Source organism: Solenopsis invicta, chromosome 2 (genome assembly GCF_016802725.1).
Source record: "Solenopsis invicta isolate M01_SB chromosome 2, UNIL_Sinv_3.0, whole genome shotgun sequence".
Classification (NCBI taxonomy): domain Eukaryota; kingdom Metazoa; phylum Arthropoda; class Insecta; order Hymenoptera; family Formicidae; genus Solenopsis; species Solenopsis invicta.
Genome location: NC_052665.1, coordinates 19,278,881 through 19,298,356, shown reverse-complemented (window position 1 = coordinate 19,298,356; position 19,476 = coordinate 19,278,881). Strand labels below are relative to the sequence as shown.

The 19,476-nt window shown below is 31.9% G+C and overlaps 1 protein-coding gene and 1 long non-coding RNA gene across 5 annotated transcripts in view; one reads left to right on the top strand and one right to left on the bottom strand.

The window, feature by feature from the left end:
* LOC105193775 (leucine-rich repeat-containing protein let-4) overlaps positions 1-19,476 on the top strand; it is a 109,048-nt gene that overhangs the window by 60,938 nt on the left and 28,634 nt on the right. For 3 of the 4 annotated variants that reach the window (XM_026135419.2, XM_011158364.3, XM_026135418.2), the window contains exon 2: positions 2,472-2,541. The exons of the other annotated variant lie outside the window; for it this stretch is intronic. The gene's annotated coding sequence lies outside the window, so the exon portion shown is untranslated. The remainder of the gene's footprint in view (positions 1-2,471; positions 2,542-19,476) is intronic. 4 annotated transcript variants of the gene reach the window in all.
* On the bottom strand, positions 11,849-12,489 carry LOC120356976. The gene is made up of 2 exons (XR_005574173.1): positions 12,415-12,489; positions 11,849-12,308 (listed from the first exon to the last, which is right to left on the bottom strand). It is a non-coding gene; the product is annotated as an uncharacterized LOC120356976 (long non-coding RNA).

Genomic DNA, 19,476 nt, shown 5'->3' with positions numbered 1-19,476 from the left:
CGACTGTTCTAAGAGATTTATCACATACATGTTCCGATTTTACAGCATTCACATACTCATGGCAATTAGAGCGTGAACATAGTTGAATAAATATAACTGAAATGTTTCGTAAATATTTTTACTGAGAATGTACAGAAAAGTGCGTATCAGCCTTTTGAGAATTTTCTATTTAAATTGGTAAGAAAAATATTTTAAATTAAATACTAACGTTGCACTGGAAAAATAGCATGCCTGAATTTTCTTATTCACAAAACTTCAAAGACAGAAATCAATCGAACGCTCTTTGAAGCTCAAACAGGTACTTTTCTTCAATATTCTGATGCGAAAATAGGTTGCGGACATATATTCGAATGCATTTTTGTCGTAGTAAATCTGTATGAATAATTAGAATCGCAGCATTTAACGCGTAAAAGCACAACAAGAAATTCCGCACTGTCATGGGGGCAGCGTTAAAGTGTAAACGTGATAATATGCAAAATAAGAGATGAAAGTAGTTTTAATCACAATGTTACCTGCAATCGCAGAAATAAAGTATAATATATGAGTAATGCAAAAGCATTTGTCTTTCTTTGAGACAAAATATTTCAATTATAACGTTTATTCGTAATTATTTCTTTATTTGTTTTCTAATATGTTTTTTATTTATCTTTATTGCTAATAATAAATTCATTTGTTAGCTTTAAAGACAAACGCCAGTTTACAGTTAAGTCAAGCGTACCTTTTCCCGCTTTCAAAAGACATTAGAAAAGTGAATAGTCTTTAATAATACATACAAAAATTTTATTAGACTGAGAGCATTTATGTAAAATGTTATTAAATAAAAAAATAACTCGTGCGGTCCGTAAAGATGTGCCATACATATGAAAATCTGTTTTCCAGGGGACAATAAAAAACGTATATCTATAGAAATTCTCAGAACGAGAACGTTCATAAAATTTCATAAAATTGTATTTGAGATCGAACGGAAATATCTTCTTTATAAACAATCCGCAGTAAGGCATCTCGAGGTATTTCGAGCGGCCGTAAAACGTTTGCGCGTATTTTCGTCGATTTCAGTTCATACAAACATAGCTTCTTTTTTGTACAAAAGATGTGAAGTTTGTCTTTAAATTAAAATACCGTTGGCCTCAAAGACGAATGCTTGTTCATATGTAAGTTCAAGTTAAACGTACCTCGTTTTTCCTTCTCTCGGAAGGCATCGATTCGGAAACTAAGATCGTTTTTAACTAAACGATGTCGTTAGTTGGGTGTTCATTAAAATTCGTGCATCGGTTTACATTACTTTTACAATCATTCGCAAAGGAATAAATTTTCAAGGTAAAATAATATTTATTCAAGTTTTTCGCCTTCAGCAAACGTATTACCGCATCGTTATTATCCTTTCAATGACATATCTATTTTTTTTAATACATTTTCTTCGGGCTTTTTCAGAAAAGAGATATGTTTTAGAGAGAAATGTCTCATGTATTCTGAACAATTTGTAAAACGTATGGAGAAACAAAATACTTAAAAATAACAATAATAATCCTTGCTAATTTTAAGCCCGATGTATTTTTCAAGTAAAAGCTTTTTTTCATGCCGTATTTATCATGTATTTTCCATGTTTTATAAGCAAGGATTTAAATTTTCGGAGTTTTAAGGAAAAATTTAAATCCGACAGGAAATGTTTTTGAATTATGCGTTTCGTAAAACATCCTATATGGTTTCTCTATCTCTAAACATGCAAAATTGTATTCTTGATTATACGCTGATACGCAATTTATATTGCATTGCGCTTCGCGCGCGAAATTGTAATTGTGCAGAGTTGAGGGAGAGGATGCAGCGAACGTTCATATCTCATCGTGAAGCACCGAGAGACGCTAATAACAATCAGCCGTTTGTCCGAAGCGAATCTCGGCGAATGGTAACCATCTAATTGAAATTGGATGTGCATTGTTCCAGGACATCACGAAATTTCTGCACTTCGGTATTATTGCGTCGGAATCAATGATAATACTTATGCGATCATGCGGTACTCTTACAAGCAGTCAATACAGTATTGCGCTTGTCTATAAATTAAAAGCGGATAAAATTCTTCTTTTTATTTTTCACATCTCGGACTTATAATAATAATAATAATAATAATAATAATAATAATAATAATAATAATAATAATAAATAAATGTTTTTAATGAAACAAGTAATTTAAAACTGCGAATTAATGGTGTACCAGAAGTAAATAAATTATAAAAATGTTTTTCACATATGTAATTGTTTAAAAATATTGTACGATATATTTACTTCCGGATATTTCCATATTTCTTTTAAAAGTGTGATCTGAAACATTTCTGACTTTCAATATACAATTTGCAGGCCTATTGTACTCCCTTCTATCAGGCGAGCTTTTAAATTGCGAGCTTCAAAATAATGCGCGTCGTATTGTTGTATTGTATATTCGTTGGTTCCATTTGTAACAATCCTTTTCATTGCAGGTACGTACCGTACAGAATGTAAGCTTCAACTGGTAGAATTCCATTAAACGAGAAACGCCAGCAACATCCGGTGAGTAAATATTTCGTCACGTATAAAATAATACGCTATCGCAAATTCGAACGAGATAAACACATTGTTACGTCACACAATTCTTGTTTTATATACATCTAAAGGGTTAAAAATATAATATATGGAAACTAGTTTGCACGTTGATCGTAATGTACTATGACATGTTCAGCGAAATACAATAACATGTCCCGTAATACATAAACTATATAAAATATGATTCTCCAATGGATTATTACACAAATGCCGTAAGCAGATCCGTGTAAATGTTGTAATTTTTTTACTTTTGATTTTATATAGGTAATAATATAAATTTACATTTAAATCGGAAAATGTTAAACAACAATCAAAGCGGATCTTAGTGCTCAAATAATAATTTTTCAGGCTCAAATAATAATTTTATATGGATCTAAATATATTTTTATTAATTGCAATATTTTACGTACTCCTTATAGCGAATTCGATTAGATATGTGCATTAGCGCGCACTAAAAGCTTGCACACTAATTTAACCTAAGTGTAAAAGTGACATATTACATATCTTCATGTCGATTTGTATATGACGGCTTTAACGTGCACCAGTGCGCACTAGTGCGTCCAATCAAATTTGCTATTAATCTCTAATATTCTATTGCAAGTTTATTGGAAGAACTGTTATCAAAATTGTTGTTTGAAGGGACGCAGAATCATTCAATTTTTATTTTAAACATGTTATTAATTATTTTAATTCAAATTTTGTTGATTTTTATAAAGTTTCAAACATTTTTAAACAAATTTCTATAATGCGTTTTACATCATTACGTCTAATTCGAGAAAAGTAACACAAATATATGTTTCCGCATGTTTTACACATAACACAGAAATTACAGTTATAATGCGTGACAAAAGGTGCGGCTTCTGAGACTCGTAAATTTTATTTGTAATGATATATGCGTATGCGAAATAATTAGCAGAAATGTAAATGGAAGTAGCCTAATGAAAGGCATATATCTCTAACTAAAATAAATAAATATAAAGAAAATAATTATACATTGGATTACGTACATTTTCAATTAATCTTTATCCAGCACTCGAAATAATTCAAGTTGGAAGAGTACAAAGAGAAAAAAACTTTCCATTATGTATGTATGTCTTTTTCCTTTCCGTTACTCCTTCGTAAGTGTACGTATACAATTTGAAAGACTGACAAAATAAAGCAACGCGATAAGAACGACTAAAAGTATCGGTCCGATGAACTAGAAAATGAAATCCTAAAACGGAATGGTCTAGAATGACATTTTGTGCATCTATTTTCTCCATTGGTAAACGAATGCACTTTCATGGTCGAAGAATTGGAGGAACAAAGTAAAAGAAATAGGGAGAAATATAGCAGCACAAAAATCTCTTTATAAACACTGATAGACTATTTACAAAAAATTTTAGGTAATTAAATTTAACTCAAAAAAAAAAAAAAAAAATTATGGACAAATGTTGCTTGTAAAAAATAAAACAAAGAGAAATAATGAAGTGATACCAAGAAACAAGAGACTTTTATAACACGACAAAGAAGAAAAAACATTTTATAAAGTTATATAAAACATGCATAATGTATAATGATATTGTTGTTAAAATCTCTGTTAAAAAAAATTACTAATCTAATTACTATAGTTTAAATGTATGTTTCTCTATTCTTGTATTTTTTATACCATTTGCCGTAATTTTGAGAAGACTGGAGATTTTATTTTAAAGTGATATACGAACAAATAAGATTTTATTATGTTCGCCATTTTTTGGTCGATATAACAAGCTCGAAACAATCATTTTTTATTTTCTTCTGTTTGCACATAATATTCTTATATTTGTTTGTAAATTTAATTAGGTACAGACAAATAACGAACAAACTTAAACTAGTTTTGCCGGTGAAAATAATGTTTGTTGAATCGTAGATAATCACAGATAAAATTTTATGCATATTTTAGAATCGCAATAAGGACAAGACTGTCAGAAGAACAATGAAAGTGCAATGCATGCATATTAAACCGCGTTGCAATCGCTGTTTATGCGAAAGATTTATGAACATAAATATGCAACTACTGCTGGAATTCTTCGTTATCTACGTGTTGCTTTGGAAAAAATTTAATTTCGCGTATGAAGCTCCAAGAAGCTTTTTTTATTTCAGTGTTGAAGATGAAAAAAAAAAAGATCAAGCAAAACTCTTTTACAACTCGATATTGGAAATTCTACCCGAAATCGAATAATACCCAGCTTCTGTTTTGTATGGATTTTTGCAATAATTATAAAAAATCGTACATCCATACGTCATATATATATTTTTACAGATTTTAGTTTTACAAAACATTGTGCGTCGTACTCGTAGAAAACACGATAAATCATCTGTTCCAAATTTGTGCTCCATTACAAATTACACTGTGGTATGCTCAAAGCGTGTAACGTGATTTTCCGTTAAACGCCATGTTAATTAACGTTAATCGAAGTGGGAGGAATTGCAGTGGAACACCGAACACGTGTACTTTGATATCGCAAATCAACGGTATTGTCATACGTAATGAATGAAATTCTAGAAACAATAATCGAGAACGAGTTCGTCGCACTCTATTGGACAGTGTCGTGGAGATTTTATTACAATTGCGTTTGTCCACGTAAACCCGTCGGAGTACTACTCTTGCAACTCTCTGATTTCGCTGTGGCCCTCCCAAGTGTATACGCGAACTGACGTGGAATATATTTCGCAGAGTTGGAGCCCTGTAGTATACGCGGCGAAATTAATGGATGAACAGTGTGCTCCATGAACTACGAAGATCGGATTACGGAAAGAAACCCACGCAGGAAACATATCTTTTGTGACACCGCATTACGCGTTTTTTTTCGTCTCTTTCTCTCTCTTTTCATCAATGTAACATAAAGAATTAATACAAATCCAGTATTTTTGGATATTATATGTTATCGCAAATCACAGTAATTATTCAAAAATTTTGATAATAAAAATTCTCTTCAGCAGAAAATAAATTTTCTAAAAATCAAAAATATGCAAATAATAGATATTGCACACATTTTCATTTGTATTTTTTTAATATTTTTTTTCTCTGACATTTTGCCAAAAGTATTTCCATTGATTTCAAAGCTACATTATCTATTTTACCAAAACTACAATTTCTTCTTCAACGTTTACAAGAAGTATTAAAATAACATGAAAATTTATTATTATTATCGATAAAAGTTTATGAACAGTTTAATTTTGTCTTATTCTTTCTAATCACAATATTACGAATAGAGCAAACAATTTTCTAAAATGCTGAAAGAATTAATTAACGTAGTGCTTTATTAACAGTTCAATGGCAATAATGTAAAAATGCATCGCTATAAATAAAATTACTAATTTGCCGTGTAAAGCGTTATTATCGCTACATCTTGGAAACGAGAGCTGAAAGCAATTTTGTACCAAGCTGATGAAGTTGTTTAAGCATGTCAGAATGCATATTACAAACACGTAATATATACACTGCGAGTATTGCAAACCACGTGTCACGTATTTATTGTTAACTTTTATATTTAAATATTTGCATTCTAACAATATTATGCATATGGGTCATATTGTAGGTTACAAAGTGTCTACATACTTCAAATTATAGGAAGTTGTACGCATTCGGGGGAAAAGAGATGTTTGTATAATATATAGCAAAACTACTGTCTGCAGGACAATGCATCGCGGAAAATCGAATCGGTTTTTCCTCCGCAAAAAAGTCATATTGTTCGTAGATGCCAGGAGATCTAAAGTTTCAAAGCTATTCGAACAAAAGTTTCGATTGTCCTGCACCTCTTTGCAGCAACATGAATCTGCCATGTATTGTTGCCACGAGATAGACACAACTTCATTCAATAAAAACAGAAAAAAATTTGTTCACTTATTTATGCAGAGTGATTGGATTGAAAGTTTAATACGATTTGGTCGCTCGACCATCTCGTATGAAAAATGTGTCAAAAATTAAATTGATCGACATGAAGGTACGTGCTACTGCACAAGCGACGTATAATTAAATTTTACACAATTATTTAATACATAATAATATGTTATTGAAGCTTTAATTAAAGCTTAGGTAACTGTATTTAATATAACAAAATTATCTGTAATTATTCTGTTAAATCGAATGGCTATATATAACACGTTTTATATGTAAAACGAGTAACTATTATATAATCTTTCTATTTAGTATTATATATGTATACTTTTCTATATTTTTTAAATAAAAAATTAGTTACTTCTCAAGATCGTAAATTTTTGTTTTGATACTGCAAACATTAGTAATATATACACAAACAAGTAAAGGAAAACGTTTTCCGACGCACGGAAAATTTTAGATACGTATTATATGAACTTCGATGTGGTAACACGTTTATCGTGGATGATAAATTAAAGTATAAAGCCATTAAAACGTTAAGACAAGAAGAAACAACAAAATTCCTTTAATTCTATTTGTCTTTAATTCATTTAATCGTACATCTTCTTTCTCACTCGAGCAAGTTCACGAAAATATTGACAAGAACTGCGACGAGAGATATTTTGAGATAATATTTGCTTATAATGGATCCGGACCAAGTCTATTAAGCAGGCGCATTAATGCCAGATTACTGTAGTATATGTACACGACGGTGTGCAACAGCAGTCAATTTAAGACTAATTAGGACACAGTACGCGACGTGTACTGTCTTACTACGATCCGACAGTGTAATAGGCGGATTAACATAGATCCAAGATGGTAACTTAAATTACGGTGTTCTCTACCTTCAAGTATCAATAGAAATACAATTGAGCTCATATTATAGAAAATTTCGTAAAGTGCTCGAAAAAGTCGTAAATGTGTATGTATGTGTGCGTTCACGATGCGTTAAATAATTCATAATCTTGGAAATATTTCTGATTCGTATACTGTTATACTTAAAACGCATACCAGCGATAAATTTGCGGAAAAAAAAATCGCATTTGTCGTGCTTACAAAAGAAATCTGGAGAGTAAATAAGTACCACAGATAATAAACGACATCCCGTAATAATGTTTGGATACGCAGAACTGTGCGACGAGAACTCAACCTTTATCCTCAAAAGAAAGAGTCGCTATAATTTTTCTACGAATAACGTATTTGTGCAAGGTACTTTCATCTCTCTTAATTTAGCGCAATATTTTAATTGGGCTCCTGAAAGAGAATAAATAATATTCGTACAAAGAGAGATGAGTAATGATCCGTTCCAAGTATGACTATATCGCACAATAATACAATCTCAAGTTGCCTTTATTACCAGAAGTATGCGATATTTCCACAGTGATAACATTGATTATCCTGTTATTTTTATACCGCGTCTCTTGGTGTGAACACACACACACACACACACACACACACACACACACACACGCGCGCGCGCGCGCACGCAAAACTTCAATATCTAAATTGAAGTATTCTTCGTATTATCAATTTTTATCAACGACTCTTTGCGTTGCGTTTTTATCGAGTTTTGTCTTCATGAGAGTTCTTTTGTTGACAAAACTTACCGTTTCTGCAATATCGCGACATATCGGTCATGGAAGCGAGTAAATAAAGCAGTCACCGAAGAAGAGTTTCATGCAGTATTACGTAGTATAGCATCAGATCCGCACACACTTCAACGTCTATTTTTATGTCTAGCTACACAATCGAGTTATAACTTTTCACGTGACGCTGTTTCACGTGGCAGCTATACAATTGATCAATAGAACCGATACGTAATATAGATGTTAAATGATATCAATCCAAGAATATTTTTTTTTTTTTACTGATTTACGTATTTGTTTTTCATTAAAAGATTCCGAGATCCAATTTATACAACAGAAACAAATTACGACTCAGACATTCACAGTGCTAGTTCATACTTTCGTAGTACAGATCTAGTGAAACTAACTATAGCTAGAGGTATAGAAACACATCCCATCGTAATCGTTTCATTTGCCTTCTAAAATCAATCAAGTGTAATAAGAAATTATATTATAAATTCAAAATAATACATATATTTTGTATGCATATGTATATACATATAAATATATGTTTAAACGTTAGAATTAACGTTAGAATTAAAAAGTGTTATAAACTTATTTTTTCGTTTATTCAATATAAAATATTGATATCATGCTTTTATAACTATTTATTTTTGTTTTTATTCAAAAATATTTCATATAATTTTTATATTTATATAATATAATAAACAAATATAAAAATAAATCATTCTTAATAATTCTTCAATAACAAATACAATGTAAATAACTTTATAGGATAGCATTATTTTAGGTTACTATAACTTTTTCGCATTTTTTTCTCTAATAATTTTTTACTCGAAAATTCACAATATACAAATATTTTATTAATTGATTTTTTTTTATTTTTTAGAAATATTGGCATAATAAGTTGCATAATAAGAATACTTCTTTTGTTTAATATTTTCTTGATTTTTTCTTACATTTTTTCAGAAAATATTGATTAAATCTATATATATAACGTCCTTAGATATTAATAAATTATAAAAGATTCAATAACATACGACTCGTAGCTAATAACAATGACTTTTAACTGGAGTAAATTGTAAAAATCATCTCAGTTAATTGCTTACGCGTGACAGTGGTAATTTATTTGTTGATGTTCTGTTTAAAACGTGTAGAAATAAATCATATTCAATTCAATTTTCTAATTAAAAAATAATTGCCTTTTTAAAAAAAAAGATAATTTTTTTTAATACATTACGTAAAAAACTCATGATCGAAAATATGAACAATTGATTTGAAATATTATTTACATAATTTTTTCAAATAATTATATAATTCTTTCGTATTTCTGTTTATACGAATAACACATTTAAATGCCAATGTACATCAAATCTTAACATGCGAGAAACGTTCTTGAAATATTAAGATATACAGCAATTGTCCATAAATCGCCCTGGACCATCAATCGAATCTATGAAAAAGTATCTTTCACGGTTCGCATACGAAACGGCCTATAAAAAAAAGCTTGTATCGATCTCGCACGTGACTGGATGTCGCGCGCACGGGTTCGCTTGGATAATTTAACATAGTATGGACCGGGTTTTAAAGAACCACATGCTGGGCTACATATTTCATCGTTTATTGTCGCGCGCAGATAGCGGCGCATGAAAAAGTACGAATGTTTTTTAATCCACGGAGCAAAGTAACGTATCTCGTCGACGAATCGCGGCTGCCGCGGCTACCGCTACTGCCGTCGCGGTTTCGCAGTTTATTCCTTTTCTCTGGGTTTCGCGCTGCCGCGACCCGCCTTTTGCCTCTTTTCCTCTCTTTTCTTCATCCTCTCGGTCGCGCTTCGTCTATCCTCTATGCATGCGAAGTACTTTAAAACTAATCTGAAAATGAAACCATCCCGAGTACCGTATATGATACATTTCGCGGTTGACCAGACGACGAACAATATCTGCGCGCGTAAGCCGATATTTATTTCCCAATTCTCGTAATTTGTACAAGAATACGAATGAAAACGACGCCGGATTGTCGTTAGGGTAAAAAAGAAAGAAAAGCAAGGAAAAATACCGAGTTCTTCGTAGAAGGATGATTAACTTTGGGCAAAAAGTATTTTAATATCTTTAATGATGCAAACCGCGTCTTCACAAATTGAAATAAAATAAACAGCAAAACAATTATCTATAGATTTTGTTTAGTCTTCAATTGAGTTGACTGAATTTTAATTTAGAATTTGATTACACGAATGAGCCCTCAGCTTAAAAATGTATTTAAAGATACGCACCTACATTGGAACAGCCTGTTTAAAAACTCTGGTTTGAATACTGTCTCTAAATAAAAAAAGACGATATAATTATAACGGAAGAAGACACGAAAATAGGGTGAGATGAGATACGAGCTTGTTTTTTTTCTTTCTTCATCTTTTTTTCCCTATCTATTGTTACAAGCTTCGCTGTCGTAAATGTGTATTGAAATTGCTTCAAAAACAAAAAAGCGCACGTCAACATAATATCGATCAATATCACAGCGGCCAAATTATAAACGGCGCTATTGGCGCACGAAGGAAGATACAGTGTTTGCGCCGCAATTATAACACGCGAGACGTAACTCATATCGCGCATGTTCTATTATTCAGATAAATGAGGCGGAAGTGAATTCTCATTTGACCGAGACGCATGCGCCATGTTAACTCTGCACGTGTGTGTGTGTGTGTATAATGTGATAAAACCGTAGGGGTCCTCCTGGATCCAACGCGATAAATAATGTCGTCGCATAACGTTAATTAAAAAGTTCCGGACGGCTCTATGCGCCGGACGTGGCGTTCGCGTGTGCCTCAATTTCTCGTCTGTGATTTACATAAAACGTTCCAAAAACTGCATTTCTCTGTCGTTCGTTGCTTCTCCCGGTGACCTTCAATTTCTACGACAAATATGTTTCACCGACTAATCATACCGGAGTTTCGTTCGTCAAAGATTATTGGGACGAACAATTATATTGAATTATTCGAGAAAAATCTTTTAATCAATTGTGATTAATGTATAATTGCGATGCGCTTGAAACAAAAATAATTATCCGGATATAAAACGTATTTCTCTTTAGTTACGATATAAAATAATATCGTTACTATTGTATACGTTGCATATAATTTACATCGTGAATCTTGATGCTATCACATGCGATTTATTATCGAACCAAGTAATTGCTACTTATTCAACATAATCAAGACAGTGAAATATCAAATCTTGTTTCACATATTATAAACAATAACTGCAATTTACGCAATTTCACTTCTTGTTAATCGTACTTTGCCTTTTGCGCATGATGAATGAAAGATATGTGAAACGCATTCAAGATGTGATAAATACGAAAGGATTAAATATATGTTTATTTGAAATTTTTTAATTGTGTTTTCATTCCGGCATCATCTTAAGGTAACACTGTCTAAACACGTGTCTGGAGAAATTATGCATATAATATGTAGTAAGGATCTCTTCTCTGCAAGAGCGAGTTTCCTTAACTACTGCATTTGTGACACGTGCTCGGAATACGCAAATCCTCGAGAGAGCATGACAATCCGTGACTGCATCGCAGAAGAAATTAAACTACTCAAGAATATGTTATTCGTATTTATCCGAAGTAAAACGGTAGAAGCCGCTCAATCTAATAAACAGAGATGACCGATGCGAAGAGGAAGCTAATCGTTCCTGCGCAACGTCACTCCGCTATTTTGTTTCTAGTGGAATAACAAAGTCAGAGGAATTACAGTCAGCTAAGCGTATCTTTCCGAGATGAAGAACCATCTTCGCTCGTGCTCTCCAATTTTCACCTTGACGACACCCTCGGGGCTTAATTTGCGTAGCGCGGAAAAGGTCTTGTCAGTCTCGCTACGTACAACATCGGATGTCTGTTTAAATATTTAACGCAATGCAAGCGACAAAAAAGTGTGTGTTCGTAGCCAGCCCGGTTTTACAACTTATCGTTAGCCAAAACGTTAGCGAAAAGGACAGCTTTTGGTGCATCTGACAAGAATACGTAGCATTATTATTGGATATTCCAACTCGCCTCGTGAAAGTTAGATTCAGCTAGTCGCAATAATTTTACGATAATTTTGACAACTTTTTGTGCGGAAAATTCGTGTCTCAAATCCGTAACGTTGTTATAACATTGTTATTTCGAATAACACTGACGTATCCTCATAGTAACTGTACGCAAATAATCTTTTTGCGTTCAACAACAATGTTTCACACAGATATAACAGAAACCTGTAAATCCGTTAATTCGAATAACACTGACGTATCCTCATAGTAACTGTACGCAAATAATCTTTTTGCGTTCAACAACAATGTTTCACACAGATATAACAGAAACCTGTAAATCCGTTAAAAGTTTTATTATGTAGCATAGTATAATAAAATTCATATATATATTATATTGAAGAGTGTATATTTTCTACAATCTCGTAAAATTTCTTTTTATTAACTTGATTTTAAATTCATAAATTAATTGAATCAAATATCAAAACTCGGACTAAATTATATATTTTTCATATTTAATAAGAAATCATATTTTTAATACTGATAATTTATTCTTTGCGCTTTTTAAAATAATTAAAAAAATATTGGAATGTGCGCTAAAAAATTTATATATTTATTCAAGGCAAAACTACCTTCCTACCAAACGTACATAGAATCAATTTCCATAGTCTCTAGAGGACGCTAATCTTGCTTGTGGGTCACGTGAGCGGGACATAAATGAATTAATTATATCCGAGAATATAATCGAGCAGTTAATTCTATTCGTCCGGGAGGATTTAGCTACGTGACCACCGTAAGTCGAAAGATGGTGAAGCGAAGCGTAAATACAGGCGCACACCAGCTGCTTCGTATTTTCATATATTTTACGGTATATTTGATGGTATATTTTATGCTTTCAATGCGTAAGACTGGGCTCTTAGGATTCAACCGGCTTGTCTCGGTTTATTCAACGTGAGCTATTGTTCGCAGCCGCACAAAGTCCATTGACACAACATAACGATGCCTTGCATCAAACAGTGACGCGCGTATATTAATTTTCTTCTTGCGCAACATCCCGCATTTCTAATAATTCATCATTTAGAGCAGACGTTTCTCTATTTGTTTAGGAAAAATTTTATATGCTTTCCTGATGCAGCTTATACATATATCAGAGCAGGATTCAGATTTATCATTGTCACATCAGAAACCGTCAAATCAGAAACGTATATTCACAAATACGCTGATTTATTATTATATATTTCATAAGCCGAATTTTTCGTAACGAGGATTTAGAGAATTGTCTGATTATTTAAAATTCACGAATTTCTGTCTGTAATATTTTTTTCTTTTCCATGGTTTAGTAAGCGCATCCCTTACTCTGCGACAACTCCGTTTGTCTTTAAAACTAAAGTAGCCGCACGACTATATCAATATTTCAAATCAAAAATTGAATAGTTGAGATGATAACATTCCAGTAAGCTCTTGTCAGAAATATCGATTTCTAAAACGTCAAATAATGTCGTTAAAAGTGATAGGTGAGATCCGTTGTGATTTTAGATCGCGTGTGAAGCCTGTTCTAACCATTAGCCTTAATGCATATTGTTATGGCGTGTAATTTTCCTCGAGTTTCGAAGGCGCTCATCATCGGAACAGTTACGTTCGCGATCGATACCCGTGCTCACCGCGCTAACGCTCCTCGAATTGATTGCTCGGCGGGACTTAAAAAATTTTTACGGATGTTCTTTAGAACTTCCTTGTAAATGAGTCCGAGCGTCCACGCGTTTCAAATTCGATTAAACTCCGATTAAATCTTTAGGAGAATACTGTCTACGGATCACGGGCCGTTACGAGCACGATCATTTCTCCTCAATTACGCCGGTATCTCTCGCGACACGTATCGTTTCCTAACTACGTCGGCTTTGCTGCGTTAGATGGCAGCTACCATGCCCGCACCGCGACGCTACGTGATACTGATGCTGATGTTGATGCTGCACGTGAATGAAATCCGCGTTCGGTCGAGACAATTCCGCAAGTACAATATATTGCATCCTATCTAAACGTAGAAACAATGAAATGATTTTAGTCAAGCTTTTCATAGCTTCGAAAGCTTATTGTAAAATAGTAGGGTAAAAACAAAAAAATATAGGGTTTGTCACTTCTGCAACGGTTCTACTTCTCCGTAAAATTATATCGAAACCATTAGAGGAGCATCTTTTTATAAACAACTCGAAAAAAATAAAAACGTTAACAATTGATACTTTGAAACTTTAAATCATCCGCAAGGTGAGCTTTTATGACTATCCCTTTTAAGTGCACTATTTTATCATGATATATTACTGTCGGTTATGTTTCTCCGTTTCAAAAGGAATGTTCTGGAAAATTCGTTTTAGCGCTTCGCGTGGATAGAGAGAAGCGAAGATTAATAATACACAAAGTAATTTTCGCCTCTCATTTTTTAACCGCGCATTCATCCACCTGATAATGAAACTATTATAAAAGCAACAATATTTGCATATATACAAGACTTATTTCTTATTCCCTCGTCGCGAGCGATAAAGAAAAACATAACGGCGCCGCGGCGTATCGATTTCTAATTACTATGAGGCGTGACTAGCCGTTTGCGTCTCGGCAGCCGCTGCGCCGCACTGGTTTCTGTCTCTCTCTGCCTACAAGCATCATCCATCATCGTATATTCGTCCTCAAATACGAAAATCACTAGTATCTCGCGCTAGAAATCAATTTTCGCGCTGCGACACACATGGCCATCATGGAATTTAATGCTCGCGAAAAGGTAATTAGGATAATCGGCTGTTTCTGAACTATATCACAAACGATAATATTTAATGCTTCATCTGTACTACCGGATATCGTCCAATTAGTTCAGTCATTTCGGGCTGTGCCTACACAGGTCAAGGCGGATCGTTGCCTGTAATAATTGAAACAGTCGCTTGCTAGAGGCGCACAAATCAATACATCAATACATCAGATGCATCAAAACAATTGTAGTTTCTTTCGGTTTCTTTGGCCATTCCCCAGTCGAATATGTCACGTCGCGCTGTAATGAGAGTGTTTTTTAATTTCTCTAAGCAAGAATGAATAATTTGTATTAATAAAACATAAATCTATTACAAAATGTTTATTTGTGAAATTAAATATAGAAAATTGCTTTTTAAGAAATAAATTTAAAAATTCGAAAATGTAAACGTTTATACAATTTTAAATAAATTTCAATTAAATAAAATTTTTTATTGTAATCATCACGATTACTTAAAATTAAAACTTAATAAGTTACGTGAATGAAGATTAAGATCATAATAAAATGAGTTTTTTTCTAATTTTGTTAACAAAAATGTTTTTATAGGAATATCATCAAAGGGAAATTGCGTACGACGATGGTGGTAGAATATTGTAAAACCGTTATTCTTGTCATGACGCGCATATTACTAAAAAGATTTTCTTTCCTGTCTCGGAAATAGAATCGCCGACACTGTTGTAAAAATTGTGACATGTAATTCTAGTCACATTTCAACCAAACACAGAGATACACTGGTGTAACGAATAAAACTTGAGCGGTATTCGTGTCACACCTATGCCAGGTTCGATATCGGAAATCGTTATGGCTTACAAAGCTTTTCAAAGATAAATATGCAGGATTGTACGATGAAATACAATCGAAATCATAATTTACGTTTCGGTATACTAATTTTCTCCCAGTTTCTTTTTATTTTAACACTGTTTAATGTCTCTGCTTAAATTTCGCTTCGGATTTAGCTTTACATTACGGTCTCGCTCAAGCAGATCTTATAAAAGAGGCAAACGTTCCCTTATTTATTGAGCATTCGACCATTCCTACTGCTATCTTGTTTTGCAAATTAAATTTTTTTTTAAATTACACAAAAATAACAGCATTAAGATTCAAACATAAATAAATAAAGTTTATTCTTAATTAATTGTGTTTTCATGTATCGATTTATGTTCTCTTATTATTGTTTACAAATTTAGTATTTGGTTATCGTCCATAAAAACAATAAATAAATTTTATCATACTATTGCGCTTGTAATAACTAATAATTAGGCAACATAAATTACCTGATAGGAATACAAATGAAAATTAACTCAATAATGTTCATGCTCAAATAAAATTGACAATTGCGTTAATGATGAAATTAATTAATATTTCAATAAAAGATAATATCACAAGATATTGTCGCATTTTAATAAAAAGAAGAGCGTTCTACGTAAATATTTTCTCAATAATAATACTATTATTTTTTTTATAAGCTATCAATAATCATGTAACGATTTAGCTTTGCTATATCATGTAAGTAACACAATAGGATAGATATCATAAAAATTGATTTCTTAATAAAATATTCATAAACATTTCTTTTGTGAGTAATTATCTCTGCGTTCTATTATTCCAAACGTATTCTTAGAGTATTACAAAATTATTACTGCAATTTTACCGTAACGATATTTGGCAACACAATTCCATTCCCTTTGTAGAGAAACGCGAGTCTAATGCAATTGGAGCATTATTAATCTTATTATTTATTCTAAATTCTCTCTCTCTCTCTCTCTCTCTTTCTCAACCATCACGAACACAATAGGTTTCTCTCACAATTAGTCTACGATCGGCAAACCAGCGTTGGCAGTCAGACATGCTAACTAATTAATGTTTCGGTGCCATTATCGCAGACCACACTGTCTCAACGTGTTGCATGCAGCTTTCCAAGTGGAGAAAACATCGTAAATATTTTATTTGCCTTAATAAGATTATCTTGTAAAATAAATATAAGTCTGCCATTAACTGAAGTGATTCGTAGAATAGACAATGCGCAACATTGTAAAGTGACAATTATAGTTAGCCTTACTATTCATCAATTCGTTTATTTACTTCGAACAAAGAAAGTTCACGCATTAAAGAACTTCGCGTTATTTTATGGCATTATATATACATTTAAAGTGCTAAAATGTAAAAACAATTCGTTGATTGTCAAATTATAAAATTATTTAAATTCCCTGCTCAGTTACACATATAAAATAGTATTAAATTATTTTATTTCGAATTATTGCTCTATCTCATACTCCATTTTATTCCTCTATAGTAAATAGCATTTAAATTCACGCGAATATAAATAATAATTAATAAATGTCATCATCACATCGCTACGTAGTGTAACAATATTTAATAACATCTAGTGTACCAATTACGATATTGGTGAAAACTTTGTTCGCCTGTGATTAATTACATAGTGTAATTATTTGTCATGCAATGTTATATATATATATATATATATATATATATATATATATATATATATATATATTTATAATGCCAATTGGGAACTTGGTTAGTGAGTAAGGGAATTATAATTGGACGCTGCCGGAATATTTTAATTTTACTCACGAGAGAAACGGAGGCCATTGCTAATCCTAGTTAACATTGCAGAGAGTTCCGAGCGCTAATTGTTATTTATGGCCAAAGGAAGCACATGCATGAGTCTTTTTTAACGATGGTCGGAGTCTAGACCACGGCATCAATTATAATATGCGTATGTTTAAAATAGTAACTGTACGATTATGATTATAACTTTTCCAAGTTAGGACATCGCACCGTTCCCGCAGGGAATAATCGCGTAACATGTGCACGAATATTAATTACACGGAAAGATTACCAAGAATGTTATTCATTCTTGTTAGTGCATCATACACATATTGGTAAAGTAATTTCATCAGAGCGTACACTAATTAAAAAATTTTTAATTAATAACTAGTTTTTATTATTAACTCGTAAATTGATGAACAGATTACTTGTAAATTAAAAAACAGGTGTATTAAAAATTGTACAAAATATTTTTTTAAGACATATTAAGAAAATTACTGTCGCGATGTTAGTTTCATAACGCACGTTTTATTATTGCAAAAATTATAAAAATTTTATTACAGCCAATCATAATCCTTTTCAAACGTGATATTTTTTAGGCATATGCCTAAGCTCTGATAAATAAAATAGGTTATAAATCTTTGAAATTTTAGAGGCCAGAGAGAAAAAGAGAAAGAGATTTTCCGCTACAGGAAATCTTTACCGTTCCTCTATGCAAGCTGCTACTATGAAATATGAGTACCAAGACTAAAGCTACGAACTCTTGCGGCAAATCTAGGGTGACCACGTATTTAACCCGAGACTTAAACCAGAACTTAACCCGGATTACTATCTGATACTTGATTCTATGCAGCTACAGAGTTGCTCGTACTATGCGTAACGTTGCTTCAATCCTCGAGATATTTCAAGATACTTTTGTTGGACACGTTTTATCACATACCAAAGTCAAATTTTTTTGAAAATAAAAAACTGGATAGTGACTAGTATGTAACGTTAACATACAGTATTATTGAGAAAACTCCATGTGTTAAAGAAAACGTAAGGAGTTGTAATTAATATAATGTTGTACGAATATTTATGCCTATAAAAATAATCAATATTATTTGCATAAAAAATAATGTTAACAACAAATTCCATATTACAATTTTTTATAGGTATAATGCAATAATAATAAATTTAGAAATTTAATTGATAAGAGTTCGCCATATGAAGAAAAGATTATACACATATTTTTTTATGCCATTATACCAAATTTTATCATTTATCGTCATGGACAATGAAAGAACTTAATATTGATTTTATTCGCTAAAATTTTTGTATTAAATCTATAAATTATATTTTGGTATAACATAAAGTAATTCTTATTCTGTTGTTAAAACAATTAAAACTTTATTGCAATAACAGGTTTATTGTAAAAATAAAATAAAAACATTATTTACTCAGGCCAGATTTACTTTGCTTTAGTAGCAAATTAAATTTTAACAGTACATTTGTATTTCAGCAAACACATTTACTTGGCCAGATTTTTCTATTGTACCAATAAAATAAATTTTATTGTAATATAAAGAAATTAATTAAAGCAGCTTTTATATAAAGTTCAATATTTTTATTAAAAATGTGCAATAATAATGACAATTTTATTGTCACAATAAAATATTCTTTTCCTTCAATCGCAAAAATAGGACCATTTGTTTCTAAATTCCAGTTATTTAATAACTTTCTTTTGTTTCAGTTAGAATTATCGTAATTATTCATGTAAAACACATTTTTCATGCAAAATGTTATAATTCTGATATTCCTATAGCTACACGAATAAATTAGACGTTGTAATTCTGATTCGCACGGGATTTCCGAGATACAAATTTCTCTGTACAGTTTAATCAAATTTGGAGGCCAGCTTGCTCAGAGAACTTGTCAGCTTTAGTGTACAAATTCTGATAGTCGATAGTTCATACGCGTTTATTTGTAATACTCTGTATTTAGTAAGAACAAATTATCTTTCATAAAATGAGATAAAGAGAGATATACTTA